Raw genomic sequence first — 21,842 nt, forward strand, 5'->3', positions numbered from 1 at the left:
GGAACTGCAGAGCCTAAGGAACACTTCATTATATTTCCACTTGTACACACTGACATTTTGTGCTACATGTAATGACCACAAGGCATGATTCTGATCCTAGTACATATGTCTGTGTTTATATACTTATGTATGTATGTAATATATAATATACATTTTATATAATGTTTTTAGTAAACATGTAACATATACCACATAACAATTCTACTGCTGGCATATCTGTATATACTAAAATAGAGATATAAGATAGTGTTAGTGTGTGTAAAGACCAAGGATGGTAGTAGTAGTATTAGAGTAAGTAGTTAGGGATTTTTTTGTAAGATTTAGACTAAAGGAGTATGTGAAGAAAAGACCACAGTGAGGTCTCCTAAAGGAGCACAATGTATCTGGGACACTCAGGCCAAGCATCATGAGCATAACAATTTAAGCCTTTAACCTTGTTGGGTTGTTTGGGGTTTTTTACAGTCCAGGTGAGTTTTAACCTGGACTGGTTCCCTGATCTATTTGAAAACCTAGTATAAGCACCTGTGCTGACAGAGAAGGAAGAGAAAGCATGGGGTGGGAATGGGCAGTCTAGGGAGGAACTCCTACCAGATTTGCTGGTTCAAACTGTATGTGAAATTCCAGCCCTGGCAGCAGCAGGCAGCACCTGGGAGTGCCGTGCAGACAGATTATAAGAAACCATTTCTGTTACTATATTGCTGCATACTACCAGAGCAATATGTGCATATCAGAGCATTATAAATAATGCATTCTTTGAATCTTGTTACCACAACAAACAGGCCATTGTTAAAACACCCTGCCAGCATCTATCTCTTGTTTCCACTAAAAATATTCCTTGAACTTTCAAGTTGCAACTGTCAGCCTCATAAAGCAAAAGGCAAAGGTCTCTGACAACTTGTTAAGGAAAAAACTTTAGTGGAAACTTCAGGGTAAAACATGTTTTAAAACCTCACCTGTTCAAATCATCCTTTCCTTGTATTTCAGGGTGTTTTACTATTAGCCCACTGGCTAATAATAGCTTCCTGTGTGTTTATTAGAAGATGGATGTGTTTTATTTGCCTGTTTAAGTTCCAGAAATCTGCCCTATTTCAACCACATATGAAGATAAAATATATTGGTTGGTGAGGTATGAGCAGGTTTCAGCAAGGGCATAGTCTGCTGGGATGAGACATTTATTCTTCCCATAAGGGGGATATATCCAGTACGTTCCAAGTTTCCACAGGTGCTTATGTTGTAATGAAGACAGATATTTCAATTTCTCCAAGTTTTAAGGAGGGGAAAATAGAAGTATTATGGTTAAAGACCCTTTCTGGAATTTGTGTATTGGTTTTGGGCAAAACCTTTGAGTCTGTGCCTAAAGTTAAATCATCATAAATGGATATGCCCATGGAAGGAAAAAAAAAAAAAAGCTCATTTAAATAGAACACTGGCCATAGAGGACACAGAGAGGAAAGGCAGGAAGGTAAGAAGGCTCATCACGGCTCTTTCCCTTGAAGCATATGTTGTGAAGCCTTGGGGGAGGCCACCCAATTTACTGCTGACAGTGTCCACTCTTCCATAGAGAGGATTCTGGGGGTGACAGAGGAGGAGTATCCCCCTTTCTCATTGCCACCTCTGCAGGAAGCTTTTCTCTTCTGGTGTGCATTGCTAGCTGCAATTTGAATATGGTCCTATGTTACTCCCAGGGCCAGATAAGATTCCCCAAACCAGTCATAGCTGCTTTGTTACTGTTTGTTTATACTGCAGTATAAATAGTAGTGCCTCTCTGCTCCAAGTATTTATATAGTCCCTACCATTGCTGTGCCCAAGTCCCTCCCAGTCTTAAATGTGTTTATTCTCACAACAGTACTGTGAGGGCAGTGCTGTTATCCCATCTAGGAGTAGGAAGCCAGGACACAGGACAATTAAGGTCTGAACAAAAACATGCAAACATCTGACTTCACTGATTCCAGTAGCATTTATACATCTATCCAGAACTTCATGTCCATGCCTAAACAGTCAGCACACCACCCATTGACAAGTTATGGAGCAGGGAATTCAAGTCAGCTCCCACCATCTAGCAGATGTCTTTCTTTTCCACGAGGAATATGTCTGGTGAAACACGGGAATTACACTGCATAACAAGGACGCTACCTGCCCTGAGGAGTAAATACCGTGTTCCCTTATTGCTGTGTAGATGATTTTCAGAGATGAAACTGGAAGAACACTAAGATAGTGTAAAAAAGAAGTAATTGTGGAGTGAAAAGTTAATCACTTCTTCCCACCATCTCAGAAATATCTTTCTAAAGTTACTCCTCCTAGAGGCAACTTTTCCCCTGGTAGGGATCCTGGTAGGAGAGTCACATATGAGTGATGGAGTTTTCCTGCTGTGCTGTGGTTTTCTTGCTCAGGACAGTCTGTGGTTCTGAATTTTTCCTGCCTAATGACTACAGGATTTGGTCTTTTAATTGGTTTCTGTGTATTAATTGCATATGAAAAGCTAAGGTATTTATCTTTGTAAAGCAGTTCTGAATGCTGAATAACCAACTATTTTTCATAAAGAGTTTTACTATACAGCATGAAAGGGAATGCAGATTTATACAATAAATACAACTGCACCAAGAGAGATGAGATTTATCTTAGCAACTGGCTAAGTCTCTCTAGGATTCATCCTCAGTCCCAGTCTATCAGTCAGTGTATCTTTCTTCTAAGGTTTCAGTGCAATAAAAGATACTCTTTTATAAATTATAAAAGTTTTATTTTGTCAGAGACATGAGGAATTCCTTCATGTGAGAATTTTTATCCCATAATGAATCACATTAATAGCAGCGGTATTAATAATTTACTTTATATCCTAATCAGGATTGTATCCAAATTACTAGTCACAGCCTTGAGCATAAATGAACAAGGGCAGGGGCAGTTTAGGGTTACAAGGGTAGCACAGTCTCTAGACCTAAATAAATAAATAAATAAATAAAAATCTTACCAAGAAACAGCAGAATCTTAACAATTGCCGAGCCTGCAGGACGCTGGAATCTTTGGGAGTTCACCCTTTATGGCCCAGTAAAAATACATTGTTAAGCAATTTTGTTGTTCCTACCAGCAGACCTTGAAGTGGAAATTAACGAGTGGTGGTATTCTCTCACACCCAATCCCCTGTACATTTGCATTCATTTGCATATGAATGCCCAGCTAATTGTTTTGAAGTAACAATTAAGAGAACAATAGAGGAAAGAAAAGGGACTCCAGGCAGCAACTGACACCTGGGACTCTGTATTAAGAAAAGCTTTTACATATTTGAATTAAAAATAGACAAAGGAACAGAAACAGGCAGGCATAAAATTCATTACTGTAAGAAAAGTAGCACATCACATCCGTGCACGCTACCATGCTCCAGAATGTTTCACACTCATCCAGCCGAGAGATGTACAATATACTGGATGGTAGAGGAGGTTTTTCCTTCTGGTGTGCATTTTAGAAAAAAGTTGCTTTCTCACATTCCCCATATGCCTAAACCAAAGAGTTTGAGTTCAGAAGGAAAGCAGTATTTTGCCAATTTGGCAGCAATTTCAAAGTGGATTAACCTTTCCTGAGAAGTTCAGATATGCATGAATTCAGCAGTACCTTTAAACCACTTGCTTGTGGTTAGAACTGGATCCATAGAAATATGATAATAGAGGTTTAATTTCTGTGTAACACCATCAGTGCCATCTGAAATTATTACTCAGGCTGCATTTCCAGTAGGGATCCAATTACCCTATTGTTGGTGCAATGCGATTTGTTAGACTCGGTCCTCCCTCCTGATAATGATGATGTAGCTCTTTTTATCTGGAGCAATTGCTGTTGTTAACTGCATCACTGGCAAGTGCTTAGGCTCTTCTGTCCCCTCCTGCAAATAGAAGCGTGGGGTTGGGAAGTAGGCTAGGAATGGAGCTAGGCACAGTTTAGTTCAGTAATAACCCCTGCTACTAAAGAGGTTTATTGACTCCAAATTACTGATCACTAAAAGCACTTTTGTACGCAATAGGATCATCTGAGACCTCCTGTGGAGAAAAATGCCAGCACACAGCAGAAGGGAAGGAAGTTTTAGGCCACAAGGAAGGTCACATCAGCCAAAGAAGTGAGGAGCAGTGGGGCTGAAGAACAGAATAAAGCTCTGGGTGAAGAAGCTGCAGCAGTGGGTTCTCTGGGGGAGACAGACACAAGAAGAATCCTGATAAGAGCTGCAGCCCAGGAACTGCTCACACAGTATTTTTAACCTAAAGCTCCTTTCAAAAGATTTTCTTTTATGGAGCAAAGGGAAGGTAAATTGTATACTGTGTACATTTCAAGAAATTTAAAAAAAACCCAAACCAAACCCCGAAAAACCCATATAGATTAACTAGGAAAATCCAGGCTCATGACCAACTATTTCTTATCCAGGTGAGACCATAGTCTGCAAAGGGTGTCTGGGAGATACTCTTAGTGCAAAGGTGAAAACCGTAATCTGACCATAAATTACATTTCTCGAAATGCACAATTACTAGGAAGAGTTGTGAGCTATCCTTCAGGTAATAGCATCTTGGTACTCTGGTGGTCATAGGTGGCGAAGCTCTCTGAATGCGCCAGGCCTTTTTAAGTGAGAGGCCTTATGATTCAAAGCAATAAGAACTTCCTCGTTTGCAATTAAATAATTTATTTTTAATAGAAGAGACATAAAATCACAGGAGCAGGTTATCTAGCTTTTTTATTGTTATCCTTTATCCTTAAATATCTGTAATTTCTGATTTATTTTGATAAAAATGATTGTGATGTAACATGCATTATACAAGTGTATATATCACATCACAGCTAAGGCATGTGAACGTAGAGCATTATGTTTGAAGTTGATCCTAATCATGAAATGAAATATTTATAACCTATTCTTTAATATTGTCATGTTTGAGTTGCCTGAATTGCTGGAAAATAAATGTCATATCTATATAGGACTGCAACGGCTTTTCTCTTACTTGATCACAAAGATAAGTAAGATAGACCCATTGAAAGGCAGATAGAACTTTCACTGTAAAGGACTTGAAAAATATGGAATAATCCGTCTTTACATTATTTTTTTTAATGCTCTATAGGAGGCATTTCTTTCTCTTCCTCTTTTAACTTTTCCTGTTTTCCCATTCTTTTCATGTACTTCTAATACATTAAACAGAATGTTATGGATTGAAAAATAAAGGTCTCTGTTATGGATGAATTATTTTTTTCTATCAAGTTGTCTGAAGGTTAGACAGTCAACACCTACAAATTACACAGATGTGTCATATTCCTAAATGAATTGTATTATGCTGGCACACCTATGAATACTAAAAGAGATCTGCCACAAATCTGAGTATAAAATGCACCCCTCTAATTCATCTGGGAGTATACTGAATACAAGAACATTGTGCGACTAAAAAGCAACAACATGCTGTGGGTGATGTTCTCTAGCAATTAGTTTTTTATCTCGTTTAAATAACAGCTCTCTTTCCAAATTTGCAAATAAGGGAGTCACTATTAATTGGTAGCATCAATACACTGCTTTCATATTAAAAGCCATCCTCATGTGTGGTGTATGAGGAAACAAGTTAGGAAGGAAGATACCAGCAAGAACAGGGAAAACTCTGCTGCTGATTTTGAAGGCAACTCTTGCCTCAAAACATATTGCTAGATGTATGTTTTTAAAAGGGTGTCCTTAAAATATAATCTAATCCACTATCATTTTCTGTGAATGATGAGGTAGGAAGCAGAGAAAGAGTTGCCATTTTATAGCAGCAACAAATGATAACATGTTGTGCAAGGGAACCAACTCTGGAACTGTTGATTGAGGAGCCAAGATAACTGGCAGGGTGTTGATCAGCCAAAACCACGATGGGGACAAAGGGGAGAGAGTAGCTTAGCAGCCTCAAAATTTTCCTACAAGCCTGGTGAGAGCAAGTGGAAAAGGTTCCACCAAAACCAAGGACATTGACTGTTAGGATCAATTTAGTGGAGGAAAGACAGGGGCATGCTGAGATGTATGAACTAGCAGGTACAGAACTAGGACACTTCTTTTGACATTATGGGTAAGATAAAGAAGAGATTAAAAATAAGATTTTAAGAGTATTTACTAGGACAGGTGGGTAGTGGAACACTTGGAAGTGGTAGAGTTTTAAGGGTGATTAGGAGAAGGATTTTGGAAATTGACCAAGACTGGTGCTTAGGCAGGGCAGGAGGAATGTAAATACAGATAAAATTGTTTTTCAGTGTCTAGCACAGCTGGGCACAAACCTTTAGGTGCTACCCTAATGCAAACAATAAGTAGTAATAATAGCTTGCCATAGAGCTCATCATACCATAAAATGTTAGTTTTAAACACATGATGCCATTATGACTGGGGTTTCTCCTAATACATAGTTATTTCAGAAGAGGATAACTTAATTTCCTCATTTTATGTCATTTTAACTTGTTAATTTAGTATTCAGCATACTATGAAGTGTCCTCCTATTTCATATGTATTAGTGAAAGCTAACCTAAGGGGTCACAAGTTGTAATTTTGTGGTGGACCTGGTGAAAAGTAGATTCTATTTTCAACATTAAGCTCCAAAGGCAGTACAGTAGAAAAATAATTAGAATGTATATATGAAAGCTGAAATAAAATGATACCCAGTGGGCCAGTGCTAATGCATATGGCACTATAGTAGAAATACATAACGAAAGATTACACACTAGGTAGTCCAAAGAGTTTCTAGTCAATCTACCATGAACAAGAATCATAATTGCCATAAACCACAATAAAAAGTGCACCTAGTCAGAGGTCACTTTGTAGCATGAGGAGGACAAAGATAATGAAGTGTGGTCAAATTGTAGAGCCCACCCTGCAGGGCTTCGATTAGGGCACCTGCTAATTCTTTAATCTTTAATTGTGCATGTGTAAGGTGTGTGCTCTGCCAAGAGATTCAAAGTTGCATTTTCTTCTGTGTGAATGTGTGAATCAATATTAGTGATTGAGTAAGACAAGCTCATCTGTTCACTCTGTCTTGAAACATGACTTATGTGTTGAGACTACATCTAGTGGGAGGGCAACTGAAATGCTTATAGCCAAATGAGTGAGAGCTTGCCAAACAGGTTTTCTGATCTGTAACAAAAGCATCTGGACAAGTGCTAGAGCTAAAATTGTCATTTAGTTTGGGATCAAAGAGGTCTGCATTTACCACAGCTTCTGCTATTTTGTTTGCCTCAACTGAGTTGTTAAGTGAAAATCAGCTATGTCCATATGTCTTCTTGTTGTGGAGCCATGGAAGCAACAGTTTCATGTTTTAAGAGAAATGTTTCTAGACACCTGTGAGTCGCTGCTCACACATTTCAAAGAGAAAAGAGGGTATAATACAAGACTTAAAGGGAGCAGGTTTGTGCCCAAAGTTTATGAAGCTGGTATTTTCTGCTCTTACTCAAACTGATTTCCAGCACTTCATATTCCACAGACAAATACACAACTGTGCAGAGCAAAGGCTTAGCCAGCCTCTGGACTGATCTTGTAACTATTTCAGGTTCTCAGATTTTGAAAAAGAATACTTATTTTCTGTTAGCTGATGGATGCTGCTTTGCTAAATTATGCTCTGATTTACAAAGAGAGAGCATTGAGGCAATCACCCAAAACCAAAGATAAAGAACAGTCGAATTCAGAGAGTGTATGGGTAAGAGAAGAACTACAAAAAGTCATTAAGTATGGTAGATTAAATGTTAACACAGAATATGAAACTCTCAGTCACTTTGTATTCACTTACAGTTATTTGTCCATTCTATTTATGTCTGTAAGGCCACCCACTTGAATCATGGCACATGGAAAAATCTGTCCTCTGAAGGAACGCTTTCTACTGCTGATGCTGGTGTGGTTTCTTTTTTTGATTAGAAGAAAATACATGACTGATGATTGTGAATTAAATGTAACCCAGTGAGCTGTCAGTGACAGATATGCATTACGTGCACTAGTACTAGTCCAGATGTCATTGCTACACTCTACTATTTTTCCTTTAGCAGCTTACAGCCTATAATTAAGGTTTAACTTTCTTTTTAACACTTTCGGATCCCAAGAAGCCATACAATAAAGTGAGTTATTTGTATATTAAAGTTAGTTATTTGAGAAGAAAGAGGGTGTAGAGACATATGATTGCAAGTATGCAATAATTTTGAAAAAAAATACTATTTCTTAATAAATGGAAACAGTAATTTTGATGAGTATAATAAAAAGGAAAAGAATGCCACCTCCTAAGACATGATAGATTGTCATTTGTTTTCTTTTCGAAATGTTTATGGGGTGAAAATCTAAGAGTAATCTATAGCTATGAGCACTACTCTCTGGATGCATCCACTTCAGCTCTAGCAGCTTCTTTTTCACCTTTTTTTTTAAACTTAGTTTCTTAATTCTATAGTATTAACCCCTATGTTTCCCAAATTGCACACAGAATACTAACAACATGACTCCCACTGACTTTAATGAATCTTGATGCTGAGGATTATGTAGTTGACTGATGGCTGTAGTCTACATGTACGGTATGCAGTCACAGATCATTACACTGCCTTGTCTCTCTTGCAAGCTATAAGCAGGAGCTATAGTCTCTAGGCAATCAGCTTAATTTGCAATGGGTTTAATACAAAATATCATGAAACTGGAAGGAAGCATTATGCTTCCCCACCCCATGCCGAAAGGAGAAGACTTGTTTTCATACTATCTATCAGACACCTTCCCTCAAGAAAAACAGCACTTCTTGTTTGCTTTTAATTGAGAAAAAGCTGAAGTTTTAGCTAGCCCAGCTCTTTAGGTTCTAGCAAATTCCACTTTCTGTGATTGTGTCTTTTCATTTTTCCAGTTAAAAGTTTTCAATTCCAGTCTAATCCACTATCGAAGGGTAATGTATTAAGAGAAAATATATCAGAGTTGTATGGGTCCTGAGACTTTCCTGTCAAAAATGGGTATGAAAGTGGTGCTTTGTCTGCCTTCCCCCACTGTCACCTTGGAGGACAATGGGGAAGCAATGAGTACATCTGGAAAACAACCCCATGTTCTCAGACAGGAAGCCTGGCACATGGCTCTCCTGGGACTCTGGGAGAGCACCAAACTAAAATGATGATCCTTCTCTTTCTCTTTTCTTTTTACATCCTAGGTTTTTTCCTGCCATGTCTTGAAAAGAAAGTCTGTCTGGCAGCAACACTGTTCTCTTGTCTTCTTTGTTCTCCAAGGTAACAGCTCCTGACAGGAGAGGCAAAGCCACACGTAATGAATGAGGGTGGCAGTCATTTGGAGTTGGTGCATTAAATGCATAAGATGAAGCCAGAACAAGCATCCTGCTTGATCCTGACACTTTTTCCCTTGACATGGCTTAGTTACTTCTGTAAAAGCACCTGAAGATTTGTATCTTCAGCACTAGCCCTTGTTCTCATAGGGGACTTTAACTTAGCAGATGTCTCCTGGAAATACAATTCATCAGGGGAGACAGTCTAGGAGGTTCCTGTGTGGAAGAGAACTTTCTGACGCGGCTGGTGAGAGACCCAACAGAGGCAGATGTCCTGCTGGAACTGCAGTTTGGGAACAAAGAGGGACTGGTGGATAACGTGATGGCTGGAGGGCGTCTGGGGCACAGTGGTCATGAAATGATACAAGATTTTGATTCTCAAAGAAGGAAGGGGTTCAGCAGAATACTTTGGCCTGTTAGGAGACTGGCTGAGACAGTCCCTTTGGGAGGCAATTCTGAGGGGCAAAGGAGTCCAGGGAGGCCGGACATTCTTCGAGAAGGAAATCATTAAGGCACAGGAGCAGGCTGTCCCAATGTACTCTAAGATGAGCCAGAGGGGAACAAAACTTGTCCTGATGAACAAAGAGATTTGACTGGAACCTGGGAAAAAAACTAGAGTTTATAACCTTTGGAAGAAGGGGCAGGCAACTCAAGAGAATGGAAAGGATGTCATGAGGTTGTGCAGAGAAAAACAGAAGGACCAGAGTCCAACTAGAATTTCGTCTAGCTACTGTCATAAAAGAAAATACAAGTTCCTTCTACAAATACATCAGCAACAAAAGGAGGGTTAAGGAGAATCTCCAGCCTTTAATGGATGTGGGGGGTAATGTAGTGATAAAGGATGAGGAAAAGACTGAGGTACTTAATGCCTTCATTGCCTCTAATAGGAAGACCAGTTGTTCTCTGGGTACCCAATGCCCTGAGCTGAAAGACAGGGATGGCGAGAAGAATGAAGCCCCCATAACCAAAGGGGAAATGGTCAGTGACCTGTTACACCACTGAGATACACACAAATGTATGGGGATGTGTAGGAACCACACAATGGTACTGAGGGAGCTGGCAGAAAGTGGCACTGAGCCACTTTCCACCATTTACCAGCAGTCCTGGTTAACTGGGGAGGTCCCAGTTGACTGGAAGTTAGCAAATGTAACACACATCCACAGGAAGGGCCAGAAGGAGGATCCACAGAACTACAGGCCTGTCAGTCTGACCTCAGTGCCAGGGAAGGTTGGAATCCATGATCTCAGAGGACAACATAATGATTTGATGATTCTATGTTTCTATGGTGCTCCTATATTTGAAAAGAGAATCAAAGGTTTTTATTTCCCTTCTTTTTGTCTGACTCTTCTCAAACAAGTAAGCCTCTTTCTTCAGATTATAGTTTAAATCTCTTGCATTCTGGTCTCACATATAGGTTCACTAGCAGGTATGAAATAAGAAGTGTAATAGGAAGCAGCAATACCTTTGTGCAGGAATATTAACAATTTATTTAATTTTTAAATCAAAGTTGTAAAGAAACAGGCAAATCAGTGTTATTATTGCTTCTAATTAATGATATGTGAGAAGTAAATATTTTCGTTGTACAAAACAAAGATCTTTAATTAGGACATCTTATGGAAGCATTGCAAGAAGGATGTAACTTTGGTTTCTGGCAATGGAATAGTACCAAAGTGATCCAAAGTATATTTAACATGAGTGTATGGGTTATTATTGGACATTATACAAAAAATTGCAGAAAAGGACAGATAAATTAATAAAATTTTAAGCTGTTTGTAATTTAAAAGGGCAGGTAGGTAGTAGGTACATATATGGTCATATCCCTAATGCACATAAAATGCTAATTCATGTAGTTTATATATAAATAATGAGTAATGATTATAATAAGCTGCTAATGAGAATATGATTAAACTTTGTTCCTATAAATAATATTATGTAGTTAATTGGATGTTATTTAAGCATTACCGTCTAGACATATTCACACAAAAGTAAATATCTGCAGGCATGTTTAGGCTTGGTGTATACATGTCCTACCTTATCACATTTCAGAGCACTCTTGTAATTAGTGTGCATCAGACAGCACTGGGATAGGTGAGTGCAATTACACATACACATACACATGCTTTAAGATTTGGATATGACACGCAATGTAAGGAACTGGAATTCACACAGAAAGTCTGTGGTGAATTAAAAGCAGCTCTCCTGGATCTCTGGCTGGAGTTCTAGTCTTTGTAAGATCCTTTCTGACCAGGAAATACCTAGAAATACTTATAAAACTATAATAGTTATAAATCAACAAATTGATTTTAGATCTTGCACAATAGAATTTTTTCCAGCTGTTATAAATATTGTCTTGTTTAAAATGATTGAAGAAACATAAGAAAATTCTTACCAATAAGGGTAAGTAGCTGTTAAGATTGTTCATGGGCTTATAAGAAATTGATTAGAAAATGAGCAAGGCTGTTTTATCCAATACTCTGTACCACACAGAGTTTCCCAGGATTGCATTTAGGAAAATTATGATGATGATGACAATGATGATTATGAAGACAAAAACCTTGGCACTAGATCGTCTGGAAAATCTTTCTGTTAAGTTGGTTTAAATGTGCACTTGGGTCAACTTGCCTGCCTCCTGGAGTCACTTTTCTGGACATCACACCTTCTTCACTTTTTGCCTCTGGAGTCCTAGGGGTGTGCTTCTGTCATTTGGCTGCTTTCAGCATTGCCTTTCTATGGTGTTCTGTTGATTTTAGGCAGAAATCTCCCTTGTGCTCAAAAAACCCTTTCAATGCAGGAAGTAAAGCCAGCACTTCCTTTTAAATCTGATGTGTCACCTCCCTGTGTGTGTCAGGGCTCTGTTACAGTGGGCTTTGCAAAAGGCCACTTTGGCTTCTCCTGAGGTACCGTGTACCTCCAGCTGTTCCATAAATACCTTAGCACCTTAAAGCCGGTGCTTGCTTATGGATTTGTTTATTCTTTCAAGTACCCACTTCAGATTCTCCTGCAGGTCCCATGCTGCATCACTGAGGTCTCTCTTACGGTTTCAGAAGTATCTCAATGGCACGTGCAGAATTGTTGGGGAAGATGAAACAGGAAAGCCTTATAAATATGATTGCCTGACAAAAGATTTTGGGAATATGAAAACTACAGGCAACATCGAAATGAAAGCCACTTTTGAAATACCAAGTCTTAGTTACTGAACAACTAGAAAACAATGGTATGGCCGACTGAAGGTAATCCCCTCTTGATTGGACAATACCCTCTGCTTGCAGGCAGGTCCAAGGGTCAGAGCAGACCCTACTAGCTCAGCAGAAGGGGTCCAAAGAGTAGTTTTTAGAAGTTAAGATGTAACACTCTATGGTAATATAAGAACTCTTATAGGCTGTATGTAAATGCTATAGGATTTGTATCTTGTATTAGATTGGTTAGTGACAATTAGAATATTCAGTACAGAAGATGATTTATTGTATTGTAACCAGGACTTCAGACATTCCTTACTACTTCTTCCACTTCCACTCCTGCTCTTACTTCCACTCTTGCTCTTACACTCTCTCTCTCTCTCTCTCTCACCCGTTTACTCTCTTGCTCTCTCGGGCCTGCTCAGAGCTGAGTCTGGCAGCTCTGAGCAGTGCCCCTATACCCAAGCCTTTTACAATAAACCCCATGTGTCCCAAGACCTGCCTATAGAGATCTCTCTGTCTCCGTCCCGACCGAACCCGCCCGTAAACCTACACAGAATGAAAAAAATTACTGAAAATTTTGCAATTTTTCCTTCATGTCTACCAGCCTGGGCAGTAAGTGGCAATAGATACTGATCTTCCAAGTGCTCTGCTCAGTGGTTTTGGCCCACAGCAGATCCTAGGTTTACCCGAAGACTCTCTAACTATTTTTTGGCTGCTGATTTACTGTGTCTGAGTTTCAATGAGCATAATAACACCTCTTGTTTGGAGCCTTGTCAGCTTTTTCTTCACCAGCCTCATCATAGCTAATGGTACTTTGCATTTCAGTAGTTCTACCTTGATTTTGCCCTTAGAATGTCCTGAAATATGTCCTTAGGTTTCAATTATTCACAGACCCCCAGATGAATTCTCTGTTTTTCTCTATATGTTGTAAGTATAAGTCTGTCCTGTGATGCGGCTACTATCTATTGCCCAGAGGGGTGATAGATGTCCCTCCCACCCCTGGAAACATTCCAGATCAGGTTGGATGGGGCTCTGAGCAGCCTGATATAGTTGAAGATGTCTCTGCTCATTGCAGGGGGCTTGAAGTAGATGATCTTTAAAGGCCACTTCCAATCCAAACTATTCTGTGATTCTATGATGTTGTGATTCTGAGTTGCTCTGCCTTGTTGCTCAAGTAGCCACTGATACCATTTTGTGCCGACAGCTATATGCTCCAAGTAATAGCATGGCCTGCTTCAGGCTTTTTCTTATTGACAACTTGCATGTATCCAGTGCCTTAGGAAGCTTTTACTAAATATAATCAGTCCTTTGTCACATTTATAAAGTCTGATTAGCACTCATATGTGATGCTGGAGCTGTGCTGCAGTTGGCTCCACAATTCAGCTGGACTATTGAACAGCAATAGGCTGTGATTATTTAGTAACCCAACCAATATGGCATCTTTCAGTTGGCAGCCTTCTTCTGCAGTTTGTTTATATATTTGAATCAGCACATAACTTTGAATTTGCCAAAGTCACTTTGCAGACAGTCTTCTCTGTATTGAAAATCATTGTTCCCAGTCACTGCATATAGTGCCATTTTCATTTTCTTTGCTAACAGTGAGATTAGGACATGGTTTGTTTGGTTTTTTTCACTTCTCTTGAGTGACTTCTTATAAGGATGAGCATTTTTATTTGTGTATTTGAATCTGCTTTACAGAAAATTTATGCTGCTTTTAGACCATTGCACTCTAAATCATTTATCTTTTTTTTAAGGTCATTCGAACCTATATGCTTGTTCTGTGCAACCAGCTGTCACTGTTTTGATGCTGGGCATTTCAGCAATCCATGTTTTTTGAAGAAAGTCCTTTAGGATTCAGAACTTATTCCACCACTGTCTCCCAATGTCTCAGCCTGCCGCAGGAGATTTCCTTCAGAGACAAGAGTAACTCAGCCACAGAACCAGAGTTCCCAGCTCTGCTATTTAAATGTTTGTCTTGCTTGAGATTTCTCAGATTCAGGTAAAGAACTTACTCTGTCACTCCATATTGGAAATATATTACCTACCAAAACTTGTCACTAATTCATGTTTAATGTGTTTTTCCATTGTGACAGTGTTATTCCAACATGCTGACATCTGGGTAGAGACTCAATTCTCACTTCCAGTATTTTCGTTCTTGTGTAAGGATATTGTAGAAATCCTTGTAGGATATTGTAGCACAAATTTTGTGGGAGGACGTTTCTGGTGCTACTGTCACGCTGCCTCTTTGGTTTTGTTTTTATCCCGCGTTTGCCTGCACACCAGACAGTTTGTTGTTCTGAGACTCAGTGGCCTGACAGTTACCAGCATGTCTCATACACTGCCTCCTGAGTCAAATCGTGGAGGCTTCCAAGTTTCCCACCTCACCGTGACAAGTCGTGTCCACAGAGATGCTACAAACATAACCAGAACTTAGGCTGACCTTCCCTGAAACACCACTAAAATTCCTCACACCAGCTGCTTAAAGTATTTCCTCCCAGGACCATGACATTTATCACAGGCAGATGCTGACAAGTAGATTTGTCTGTAATGCTACTCCAAATATAATTATCTTACTTTAGAGATGAGTAATACAGAGCTATTTAGTCAAAAAGATCTAGCAGTTCAAAACACAAGTACTGAAATGGAGAGAGTAGAAATCTCTTTTACAACTCTAGCTTCTATAAACTGAGATGGAAGGAGACTTATTTCACTCACACTCCCAAGGAGGTCGGAGAATGTGTATATTTGTGTCTATTAGTTTGTATCTCTCTACTAATAGCTTGTGACCTCATTAGTTGATTTCAGTCAAATTTGACTGAAGGATACCTTTACCCTTCATTCTTAAAAATAATTAAATCTGAATTTTAACATAATTAATATAATTAGGTGATAATTAATGAAAAAGTAAATCTATACATTTTATGAAATTGTGTAACCACAAAGGGAAAAAAAGCTTTCTAGCACTCCCCACATGGGAAAGAAGAATTACCATGTGAGCATGAATATCTTTTGCATGCTCTAGACTGACAAATCTGCAAATTAGAAGTATAGTTTATAAATTATATATTAAATATATATATATATAATTAAAGCAAGATAAAAACTGGTCAGAAAACATGTTTCTTGAGTTCCAGGACTCACAGTAGTATTGTTAAATATTGTCCTCTTCTTTTCAGCACTCTTTCCAGGTTTGTCTACCTGAGGGACTTGTTGGCTGCTTGGACAAGTTAGCATACTAGTGATAATACTCAGCTGCGAATGATGTAGAGTGGACAAGTGCAACCATTAGAGTACAAAAAATCCTAATTGCAGGTACAACTGAAGGACTTCTGTGTTATGTCCTCAGTTTTCTGTCCACCTTTGAGCATCTGAAAAAGGATTCATTTTGTCTGGTTGCCTAACAGAGCAGATGCAGTGACACGGGATGTCTTTTTCAGTGCTCTTATACTCCTGTTCCTAACTGACACAAAGTCAAACAGGCTGTGTTTATGCCAAAGACTTTTTGTCTATTCAGGCTGTTAAACAGTGCTTAATGTAAGTGTAACTTCACTAATCTTTTAACATGATGCCATACTCTAGAAAAGGCTGCTTTCCTGTTAGTATTTACAATGGGTAATAATTCTCAGTAATTCACCTCATAGAAAACTGGACTGTGAATGGAATATATTTAATACAAAAAAACTCCAAAAAATAACCTTGCACCTCAAAGAATATTTGGTGATGAGATTCACACTGCCTGTTTTGAAGAATGAGATTCAGTTGAAACAGCTACAAACATAGGCCACCTATTTCATGTCTGCAGAGCTGCTGAATCTGCTTTGATTTTCCATTCCTTGCCTCAGAATAACACACTGGAGTTTAACCTTCATTATATGATTATGTCTGTACTTCTCATGGTAATTAAGTGATCTTCCAGAACGGTGACAAAACTTTCAGGCTGAGAGATTAATTCTGAGAGGTGTGAACTTTTCTGTTCATCCCAATCGATGTTAACTCTGAAGCCTTACAGATAGCTTACATTTCAGTCTCATTAACTATTTCACTGCTGATCACTTTGCATGAAAGGCTCAGTAATAAAATTGAGCCACAAAAGTAGCTTCTCCCAAATGACTGGGAACTCCAGACCTACCAGATCCTCTTATCTGCAGCATCTATAACACAGTAGTTTGGTACCAGAACAGGAGTCTATAGCATACTAAAGACCAAGACCAAAAAGGTGGTCTTAACCAGAATGTGAGGAAAGTACAACAGATGAAATTTCATGTTAAAATAAATAAAGCAGGAGTCTCTGTCCTGAAATTATTACTCAAGCTCATACTTAATTCAAGAAATATCCTTCTTAAATGTAAAGGAAGCTGTCGCAGAATTTCTAGGCTCACTCTACAGGAATGCAAGAGGAGCCAGAAGTATTGCAGGACAGCATGGGTCCAGCTGGAAAAAGCATACACTGAGCCCTGATCCTAGCTAAGCAGGTTAACACCAAGATAGAGCCAAATCACTTTTACATATTATTCCGATTAGAAGCTATTTAGAAAAGTAAGAAGGTGACTTTGTTTCCCATATTAACGGGGCTGAGCATATTTAACTCCTGGAAATACTCGCCACTTCATAGCAGTAGTCCCTCTGTTACTTTTTGTGCCTCACGTACAAGGGCTTGTCTCTGCTTTTAGGTTATGCCAGGGTGAAGTTGAAGAGGAATGTGAAGCATCTGAAATAGCTCATGGTGTAATCCCTCTTGCTCAGTAGCACCCTGGCACTGCAGATTAAACAACCACCAAAGCTTGTCCTCAGCAGTGGTGCCTTGTCCACCACTCACCCCTGCGATGCCCAAGTGCCGAGTGCCGCAGGGCAGAGGTTTGGGACGCTGGCTGAAGTATTTGCAGGTGCTCAGCCCACCACCACCCCAGCCAGGAATCTGGCGGGTCTAACCACTCAAACATTCCTTCCAGCTTGAGAAGAGTGCGGGGTGCTTATGGCTGTGATAAGGTCAGGTTAGACAGTTCTCAAGTGGAAAGAAGTGGACGGAATGGACTTGCTGAAATTTAAGCACTGGCTTATGAAATATCTGTTGGTGCTGCTGGAGCTAGTCAGCATTATATAGTCCCTGGACCATCAGGGACTTTATGATCTGTCTTAGTCTATTTGTGTGCTAACATTGCAAGGCGAGGGAATAAAATAGGGCCACACAAAAAAAAAAATGAAGTGACAAAAGGCTGTTGGAGATAAATAAAACTTAACTGGCTTACAAATAGAAAGAAATAGAATTATTAAAATAAAACTTAACTGAGTTTTAAAAAAATTTTCATATCTCATATCTGCAAGGTTATATTTGCTGACAAGTCTGTAGCTTGTTATTTTTATATTTTTGGGTTTCCATCTATTCATATCAATCTGGTGAAAGCTTATTAAACCCTTATTTGAATTTTTGTATCTCTTTCTGCCTAAACTTTTACAGTGACTCACATAAAAAGCAATATTTTAAAAATCCATATATAAAAGCTAGAATAGTAGCCCAAGTTTTAGTAATATATTTTGATTTTATCAGGCCTTACTAAGCAAATGATTGGGAAATAAAGTGCTATTTCCCTTGAATATTTAGATGAAGTGAGTATATTTTGTGGCTTCTGTGGAGAAAATGGGACTCTACTGACACTCTAGCCTGAGAAGTCTGCTTTTCACTTGGGTTCTTTTGGAGATAAGTTGTTCTAATTAACTGTTCCTGCATAACTCAGCTGCTTGTCAAATGTTGTTCTTTTCCAGTCTTCTTCATCAAATCTCAATGGAACAGATAGTTCATCATCCCGTATGTCCATATTTGTTGTTTTGCACTCACAGTGAGTAAATGTATTCAAACGTTTTGTGAAATATGAGTCTATTCATTCTGTATTATCTGCATGAGGCACATCAGTTCAGGAAAGGTAACTTGTTTTCATGTGCAGATTTTATAATGAGAAAGTGTTTGAGGAAATTTGGCTTGTTTGCAGTCATAAGGTTGGCTTAGGCAAAGGTGTGTCATTTTTTTGTCCATTTTTTTTATTCAACCACTGCATGATTTAGTACTTCACCTGATGATTGTGCTAAAATACTTGAGTGTTATTGAAAATAAGATTAAGATTCCATGGAACTACCTCTCCATTAAAGAAAGATTTCTTTGTTTCTTAACTTTCTTTACTAAAATCTTATCAATGTCAACAGCGACTTACTCAGACTTTGTCATTTGTCTAGCAGCATTGGAATGATGTTGCAGTATGGAAAAATTCACATTCTTTGGCATATTCTACCAATTTGTGAAAAGTCATGTAAATTCCATTATCTTAAAGCCAATTAGTTGGGATGGTAAAATGGGAGAAATGCCAGTTATTTGGGGTGGCCACTACAGTGATATCCATCAAATTTCCTGATTTCCAAGAGGCTAAAAAGTTTTCAGTGCTAATAAGATTCGTGCTTTGTGGTCAAAAGGACTATCCCTGCTTTTCTTCACAGTCCTTCAGGAACTCTGCAGATTTACATTTAATTTTTCTTTTACATTTGGGCTGACATTCAAAGAGGTTTACCAATTATTATTTGTGGTGTTTGACCACTATTTGAAACAGCCTTTTCTTGTTCCATATTAGCTTCATAGCATTTCAGCTCTGGACAGTCTGAAATATGACATGGCTGCCTTTATGTGTGACATTATCTGGTGTCTTCAACAAATTAGTTACAGTGTGCTTCAAAGGCAAATGGACCGTCCTGCCAAAAGGACATACATGAGCATCTGTTTTTGTGAATTTCTTACAAGTTGTCTAATATTTCATCACAGGTTCTTTTTAGTCCCTGCTCTTAAACTGGCATAGAGGTAACTTAGTTGATGCTGGCTGTCATTTCTAAATTGCTATGAGGTCAAGATTCTCATGTTCTCTGTCCTGTCAGGCAGTTCTGGATAGAAAATTTACTAAGTACATATTGATCATTTTCTTGTAGTATTCATCTAAAATATAACACTGAAGCTTCAACAGAAAACACCAGATATGTCAAAAAGCTGTTAACAGAATTGTGTAGTATGCATTTTCCACATTGAGTTTCCTAGCTTTGAAAAACAGATTAAAATTTTCCCCATTTAAGAGCAATTGGAAGTAATTCCTTTTCCTATCAAATACATTTACATGGGTCTGCTATTTGGTGTGACTGTCACAAATTTAGATGATGACAACTTTTACCAGAATGCTTTGATTTTCAAAATATCCTGTGTGCACTTAAATTACCAGATGACACTGCTTCTTAGGGTTTCTTTAAGAGAGATTATTAAAAAAAATAAGTGGAAGTGACATTTTTAAATTGCATTGCTACATTTTCCAGAAATACTCAGTATTGAACATGATTTTAAAAAATCACAGTTGACTGATATATAGGTTTTATTGGTAAACTGTCCTTTTGGATAAACATATTTTTCTGTAGTAGTGTCACTGGTATTTGAAGTGCTATATTCCTAAATAGGTATTAATAATAATAATAATAATAATAATAGATATTAATACAATACCTGTAGTAATGAAGGAATTTAAATACTTTTTAAGTCACAGCTATTTCTGTCTCACAACCTCCTACAGAATCACAAAGAATTACAGAATGGTTGAGGTGGGAAGGCACCTCTAGAGATCATCTAGTGCAACTCCCTGCTCAAACCAAGGTCTAGTAGAGCAGGCTTATCAGGGCTGTGCCCAGTTGAGTTTTTAATACCTCCAGGAATGTAGACTCCAAAGCCTCTCTGTGCAACTTCATTTGGTGTTTGACTATTCTTGTAGTAAAAAGATTTTTCTTATGTTTCTCTGGACCCATCAGGCCCCATGGATGAACAGTTTGTTTAAATGTTCCCTAAATTGAGCCTCCTACAGTGAGGGTCAGTCTTCCTTGCTCCAGACATTCTCCCTGGTGTCATGGACCTGGGATTGCTGAAGGTCAGTCTTCTAGTAAAGGCAGAGGGAAGGAGACACTGAGTGCCTCATCCTTCTTCCTGTCCCCAGGTACCCTGCCCTACTCAGCCATGAGCCTACATATTCCACTAAGTTCCTTTTGCAGCTGCTGGATGTGTTACCCTTTGTACTGCTTGCCAGATTCAGCTTTGAGTGGGCTTTTGTTTTTCTAACCCCATCCCTGTACACAGAGCCTCTCCAGTCAACTCCCTCAAGGGAGCTGCATAGCTGTCCTTCTTTGTGAGACTTAACCAGCCTTTTAAAGTCTGGTTTTCTTGACACACTCATCCCTTGAGACTCCCATGATATGTCAGTTCCAATTACAGAGGAGGAATACCATGATTTATTTTCAAAGGATAAAAAAGTATCTCTAGCATGTTTGAGGGAGCGGGACACCAGAGAAGTTAAGACATTCTGTGGAGCACAATGTGCTTTCCAGTAGGGTTCAGAGAATTTCACAATTTCTGCTAAAAAGATGAGTGCATGGAGAGATTTCTTTTCTTGGAAAATGTAATCACCTCATTCATCAATGAAAAGTGAGGGGTTTTGAAAAACTGAATTTACTGTGAATGCAATGCCCTGAAATTAAGAACACTAACTGCCCGCTTCGAAGGACTGGCAGCAAAGTGTGTTCCTTTCACAATGTAAAGTATAGCCCTTGGACAAGCTGCATTTTAACACAATATAAATGAGCCTTGTACAGCACCTTGCTTCTGAGGACACTTGTTCTTGGCATATGAAGATGCCACCCTATAAGCTTGGGAAATCCTGTGTCACAAAATAGCTCTGGGTTGGCCAGAGACTATAAATCATGTTTTGGAATTTGGAGTGTTATCCAATATGAATGAGACCATTCCTTTTATATAAACAACTTTCTATTTTTTTTCTATCCAATATGCTGGTGCTAAATATATCATACTAATGGGCTCTGTAGGCTTGCAGTGGATTTCCTCTTGTGACTCAATATTTTTTCTATTAATTTATTTTTTATGCGTTTCCACTCCTATTCTTAGCAGCACAGCATGTATCCTCACTATAAGAAAGAGAAAAACATGAAGATGAAGATCAAGATGAAGATCAAGATGAAGATGAAAAAGAAAAAGAAAAGGAAAAAGAAAAAAGAAAAAGAAAAGGAAAAAGAAAAAAGAAAAAGAAAAAGAAAAAGAAAAAGAAAAAGAAAAAGAAAAAAGAAAAAAGAAAAAAAGAAAAAAGAAAAAGAAAAAGAGAAAAAGAAAAAGAAAAAGAAAAAGAAAAAGAAAAAGAAAAAGAAAAAGAAAAAGAAAAAGAAAAAAGAAAAAAGAAAAAAGAAAAAGAAAAAGAGAAAAAGAAAAAGAAAAAGAAAAAGAAAAAGAAAAAGAAAAAAGAAAAAAGAAAAAAGAAAAAGAAAAAGAAAAAAAGAAAAAGAAAAAGAAAAAAAGAAAAAGAAAAAGAAAAAGAAAAAGAAAAAGAAAAAG

At 38.3% G+C, this 21,842-nt stretch overlaps 1 long non-coding RNA gene across 1 annotated transcript in view; it reads left to right on the forward strand.

Moving 5' to 3' along the window:
• Positions 1-21,477, forward strand: part of LOC125326636 — a 69,440-nt gene extending 47,963 nt beyond the window's left edge. The window contains exons 3-4 of the long non-coding RNA XR_007203922.1: positions 18,197-18,270; positions 20,258-21,477. This is a non-coding gene — a long non-coding RNA (uncharacterized LOC125326636). The remainder of the gene's footprint in view (positions 1-18,196; positions 18,271-20,257) is intronic.
• Positions 21,478-21,842: the final 365 nt, after the last annotated feature.

Source organism: Corvus hawaiiensis, chromosome 5 (genome assembly GCF_020740725.1).
Source record: "Corvus hawaiiensis isolate bCorHaw1 chromosome 5, bCorHaw1.pri.cur, whole genome shotgun sequence".
Taxonomy (NCBI): Eukaryota; Metazoa; Chordata; class Aves; order Passeriformes; family Corvidae; genus Corvus; species Corvus hawaiiensis.